Here is a 5,979-nt window from a genome sequence, read left to right as displayed (position 1 = left end):
CCCACATCTGCCCCTTAAACATTTCATCAGTAAATGCACAGCAACAATCTTGTTCCTGGCGATGTTCACAGTGAAAACAAACACTCGATTGATTTTCTCCCAAATAGAATGAATTATCCATGTTCTTCATCAGTGTGGACAAACATGCGTGCATGTGTGTATGAGGAAAGTGTACATCTTTCTCATTTGTGTCGTAGAGAGAATTATGAAAAAACAAGATTTGGAATACATTTTCAAAGACTTTGATGGCTAGCAACACTACAGTATAAATTAAGGGAATGAAAATAGCTCAGGGATAATTTATTATTTTTTATTCATTTATTTTCTCATTCATTTCTTCCTTCACTTACTCAACAAATATTTATTATGCATCTACTATGTATCAAGCAATGTTTAAGGTCCAGGAGATCAAACAATGAATAAGATAAATCTCCTGACATCAAGGAGATTGTGGTTCAGAGGGGAATGTAGATAAGGAGCAGGCTTTTCCTATTACAAACCTGTAAAACATGACCAAAACAACCATTGATTCTTTGGATTACTGTAGCTTTCTTGAAATTTAAACTATCTCACTGAAATTTCACAGAGCATTAGTTCTTGTCTTTCTAGATGAAATTCACCTCTGTAAGATCATATTGCATAAGATGAAGCTAGCCATTCTGTCAAAACTTCAATAAAACTTGGTGATTTGAGCTTGAGATCTACAGTCAACCTACCTGTAGTAACTCTGATCTGGGGTAAATTACTTGAAACTTCCCTGCCTCAATCTCCTCATCTGTGAAATGGTAATAATTATATCCACTTTATAGGAGTGTCATGAGGATTAAATGCAATAATATATATAAAACCCAACGCAGATTTCAAATACTTGACTAAATTAGTTATTAATGAAAATTCTCCCTCATAGCATCATCTAGGACAGGGTTTCTCGACCTTGTCACTATGGACATTTTGGGCTAGATAATTCTTTCTTGTGGGGGGCTGTCCTGTGCACTGTGTAATGTTAGCTAGCATTGCTGGCTTCACTAGATGTCGGTAGCAACTCTCTCCTAACCCTCACAGTTGAGACAAACAAAAATGTCTTCATACATTGTCAAGTATCCTCTGGGGTTCTAAACCAACCACAGTTGAAAACCACTGAACTGGAGTCCTTGGAGCCAAGGAAAAAGCAAACTGACATCCTAGAAGTGTTCTTAAATTTCACATTAATAAAACTCATCAAGAAAAAATAGCTTTTAGCTCTTGAGATCTCTTATTTTAAATATGTCAATATTACTCTTTCTTGGTATCATTAAAAAAGGAAGATTCAGATTTTATAGAATAAATAAATCCTTAAGTAATTTTAGAGTTGGTATGACCTCAGGTACGTAAAAATTCTAAAATGTAATCTCAAAGTAGCACACCTTTCTCAGTCCACTTAAAAATTTCCAAAGGAATAGTAGGCAGTAGTGTGTTATTCTTTTCCCCACACTATGAGTATCTCCTATCCTGTTTACATCGGTTCAATTAAATGTTCAACTTTCCTTGATATTCAATATAAAACATTTCTTTGACTTAATAAAGTATACTTGTAGTTGAAAGAAAAACTTTCCCACGTGTGGATGAAAAGGGACGCTGTCATAAATCTAACTGAAAGTAACCTCACAGGGCGATCTGATCACAAATTCCTACCTGGGCAGGTCATGGTGGGTAATCACACCCCAGGCCAGTAACTTCTTTAAGTGAAAGGTCTTTAAGCCAGCCCTGTCCATTGTTCTTGTGCATCTAGATTAAAACACCTTTGAAATGCCAGAAGTAATCCTCCTTTCCAGATCCCTTGAAGGTGTACCTTCGAGAGATCACACAGTCATGTTAACCATCCTGTAGTCCAGTCCCACCTTGCTTTCTCTCACCTTCAAGTAATCTTCCTTAGTTCTCTCCTTAATTCCAAATGTATAAAAGAAACTGCAAACTGTCATTCTCTGGAGCATTTTAGACCTTGCTTCCCAGCAATTATCAGTTTGGCTCAAATAAAATCAAATATATTTTATAAAAATTCTCTAGTTTTGGATGTTCTTAGGTCAACAAACATCAACCTCAGCTTGCTCAGTTTATTGCACTAGAGAATCTTAATGGTCTGTGAATATAATCTTGTGTTATCTAACTCTTTACTTTGTAAAAAAATTGTCTATTTTTGGTAGCAAACTTCCAAATATTTCTAAAGAGTTGATGTGACATTTGGTTATCTAAGATGAAGTTTGTCTTTAGAGGTATGCTCATGAGTCTTTATTATTAATTTTCTTTCTATTTTGACTTTAACTCATGTCAATGATGACTTTTATTTTTCTCAAATACCTGTATACTGAGGTTCTCAGCCTTGGCTTTGTAGGAGCCCAGTTACTAGTAAAAATGGGCTTGGGACAGGGAAAAGCAAAAATGACCAATTAAAGTAATTTGATTCCCCTTTATTTCTGTTGTAGGGGAGGAAAAACAATTTTCCCTCTAGGTTCTTGGCCAAGATCCCCCTGTAATCAAAGATATATCAATAAGAGAAAAACAAACAGAAGTTTAATAACATGTATATCTCTTTATGAGTCACTCCCCAAAATGCCCAAGCCGCCAGCTTAAATACCATCTCCAGCTAAAGATGAAAGAAGATATAGGGGTTAAGGTGTGTGGGGGGGGGAGGCGCGAATTATGGGAGACTATCAGAAAAAGCACAGTAAACAAGAATAAAGTTGTTATGCAGTTATAAGTCCTTGCCTTCTCCACTGATGAGAATTTCTAAACACTTGCTTGTCATTCTCTACCTGGTACTGAGAGGGAGATACCCTTACAATGGAGATTTTCCAAATAAATGTAAATGTCTCTTATAAAAGGACAACTTTTACTCAGATTCCAGAGCTTCTCCTGCGTCTGCAGTTTCTTAAAAATAACCAGGTCACGATAATCCTTACACCAAAGAGGCATATTTTGAGGTGGCAAATTCTGCTCCCCTTTAACATGAACATGATTTTTTAACAAAGATTTAAAATCCTGATGTCAAATGCAGGCAGTTTTTTTCTCCAGAAAAAAATGGAGAGTTAGTACTCTAAATATAGAAAGTATAATTCAAAACTTAAGGAAAATTTGGCCTTTAAAAAAGCAATCTGTGAGCTTTTATTTAGTGTGAACTCTGCAAGACTGTGACATAGGCAGTGGGGATACAAAGATGAGAAGACAAACCATCGAGTTAGGCGTAACTGTGGCCAAAGAGAAAATAAATGGTCTAGAACACTATCCCAGTGAACTTCCAAACTTGAACCTTTTAGTATTAGGCATCTGAGCTTCAAGCCAAGATCAATCCTGAGTGGCTGGTCTTCCATGATTGTCTTGATGTAATCTCAAGAAGCTTAAAAACTTGTAAGAAGCTAAAAACATCTTCCTTGGATCAGCACATCTAGAATTCAACGTAAGAGAACCCAAATCTTCAGCTCATGGGCAGCCATCATCCCTGGGGGAGCAGCTGCATCTGCATTGTAAAGCCTGAGAAGGTGAATACGACTTTGCCTTCCACAATTTACTTGATCACCTTCTGCTTAATAACGACCAAACTAATTAAAAGGTTAACTCTATAACTATATTTGGTCTCCTGTAGAGTCTTCACAGGTATGATTAAAAATCATCATATGTAATTATCCCATCCAGCAAATCAAGATAATTCAAGTGCGTGCCTCTGATAATTTCCCAGCAGAAATTCAGACACCAGATAAAAAACGATCAATTATGAGTTGCAAATGTCAAAGCAACTTGAAAAATTGACTTGCAGGATAGCTTCCTTCTCAAATACACATAGCTATTACTTAAGAACTCGTCCTAGACAGATTTTGTAACCATTACTGTTCCTCCACTAGTTTCTTCTCATCGACTCTCCTCTAATCACTGAGTGCATTCTATTAATAGACATAGTGCAAAGAATTTGACATTTAAAGAACTTGGATTTTTCCAGGCTTTGCCAATGAATCTAAGTTGTCATTGAAGGGGTTCAGAACAAGTCTCTCCATAACGTGCCACTTTGGCATGCAAACTATTTTGAGCTGAAGACAAGACCCAAAGACTCTAGAAGAGCTTTTAATTCTCCCTTAACTGCCTAAAAGAATTTGACATTAGGCCTGGTCCAGGAAAAGAGCTGTCACCAGAGATAACTACAGAGTATGGGCTAAGCGTGGTGGGCTGGGGAGAGCTGGCAAGTCCTGCTTGTCCAAATTCCTCTCTGCGTCCCACTGTCTCTTGATGACATGGCAAACGTTTGTTTATAAATATTTGCTCTTCTTAACTCCCTGTGAATTTTCTTCCTTTCCTTTTAAGTCCCAGACCCCTACCCGCTTCTCCTTAGCTCAGGATGGCATATAAGCCTCAATTGCATGACTACCTGTGAGTCTCATATTCTTATGGGGCCCTATATGTATGTAATTAAATTCTTCTCCTGTTATTCTCCCTCATGTTAATTTCATTATTAGACCAGCCGAAGAACCGAGAAAGGTATAAGGAAAATTTTCCTCCTCTACATCATTAATTATAAGATATGCCATCATTTTTGGAACACTAAGAAAGAAAAAAGTTTTTCAAATTAAATTATGACAATGTTTCCTAATTACTTAGAAATTTTTTAGTATAATTTTTGAAAAAAGTTTTTAGACTTAAACATAGATTTTAATCATGTTCATTACTATGTATACATCAAAAGGAAAATATTAAAAAATACATTCATTTAATTTCTAGGGATATTGCAAATTCATTGTCCAATTCTTTTAAATCAATTTTCAATCCAGAATTTGCATGTCTATGTTTTGTTTTTATATCTGTGTTATACCATAGTATACATATGATCTCGTCCTCTTGTCCTCTGTGCCATTGAGAGTGCTGGTAATACAACATTCCTTAAGATAGTGCTCCACTATTATCCTCAAGATTTTCTTCCAACCTGTCAATACCCATTCTGCAAATGCTGATGTTCGTACAGTCTTCCTTGGTAAGGTATAGGCAAAGCTTTTTGCATAAATATGAATAACAAAATGTAGCAGATTTTATCTACCTGTGACTACCTTCCTTTTCTAAATCCCTTCAAGCACTTGGTCATTGCACTAAAAGAAAATGTGAAATTGTCATCATTCCATTAATGACAGCTATTTGTTTCACTAATTAAATATGTACCCTGATGCTTTGTTTTGCAGCCACTCTACATTCACAATATCTTAATACTTCTTTACCAAATTATAGAATAATCCATAGAAGATATTTTAAATACTAGTTAAATTTAACGGTGATATAAATCAATTGAAATGACAGCAGCAAAAACAAAGATCAAGCTTGTGCCCATTCATGCAATAACTACAGGACAATGACCACCTGGGTGCCAATGATTGTAAGACACCACCAACCACTAGAAACATCTCGATTTCAGAAATGTTAAAATGGGGAGGGGAAGTACATCTTAGCATTGATGAAATATGTAGATTGCAAATAAAATTAAGAATGTGTTTAGATTATTTCATTTAAGCCTCATCTCCAATATGTCCCTTGCCTCTATGTGGGATCATTAGCAGTTGCAAAATGAGATTGAGAAGGAAATCTAGGGATTCAACCCAAATTTTGCATAATTCAGGTAAAACTATTCAGTGGGGCTATATTTCCTAAGAACTGCTGCCTCTGTAAAGCAGCAAGTTTTGAAATCTAACTTGGTTCCAAGTGTGGTTTAGGAAGCTTGATTTGAAGAAAGACATCTCATTTTGGAACTCTTCTCCTGGCTTCCCTTCTTTACTACAAAAGCACATCGAGGAAGCCCTTCATTCAGGGGAAACCCTTGAAGTAATAGTTAATAACATCTGACATGACTCAAAGTAATTCGAAAGGATTATGTGCATTTTAGTTGGGAATTCTGAAAGAGGGAATGGAGCCTTCAGTACCCTCAAAAATCAATCTCCCAAAAAGGATGCGTAGGATGATATTTTTGTTAGGAGA

This window comes from Pteropus alecto, unplaced genomic scaffold (assembly GCF_000325575.1).
Source record: "Pteropus alecto unplaced genomic scaffold, ASM32557v1 scaffold23, whole genome shotgun sequence".
NCBI classification, from domain to species: Eukaryota; Metazoa; Chordata; class Mammalia; order Chiroptera; family Pteropodidae; genus Pteropus; species Pteropus alecto.
The sequence above is the reverse complement of the archived record's forward strand: the minus strand, read 5'-3'. Positions refer to the sequence as shown.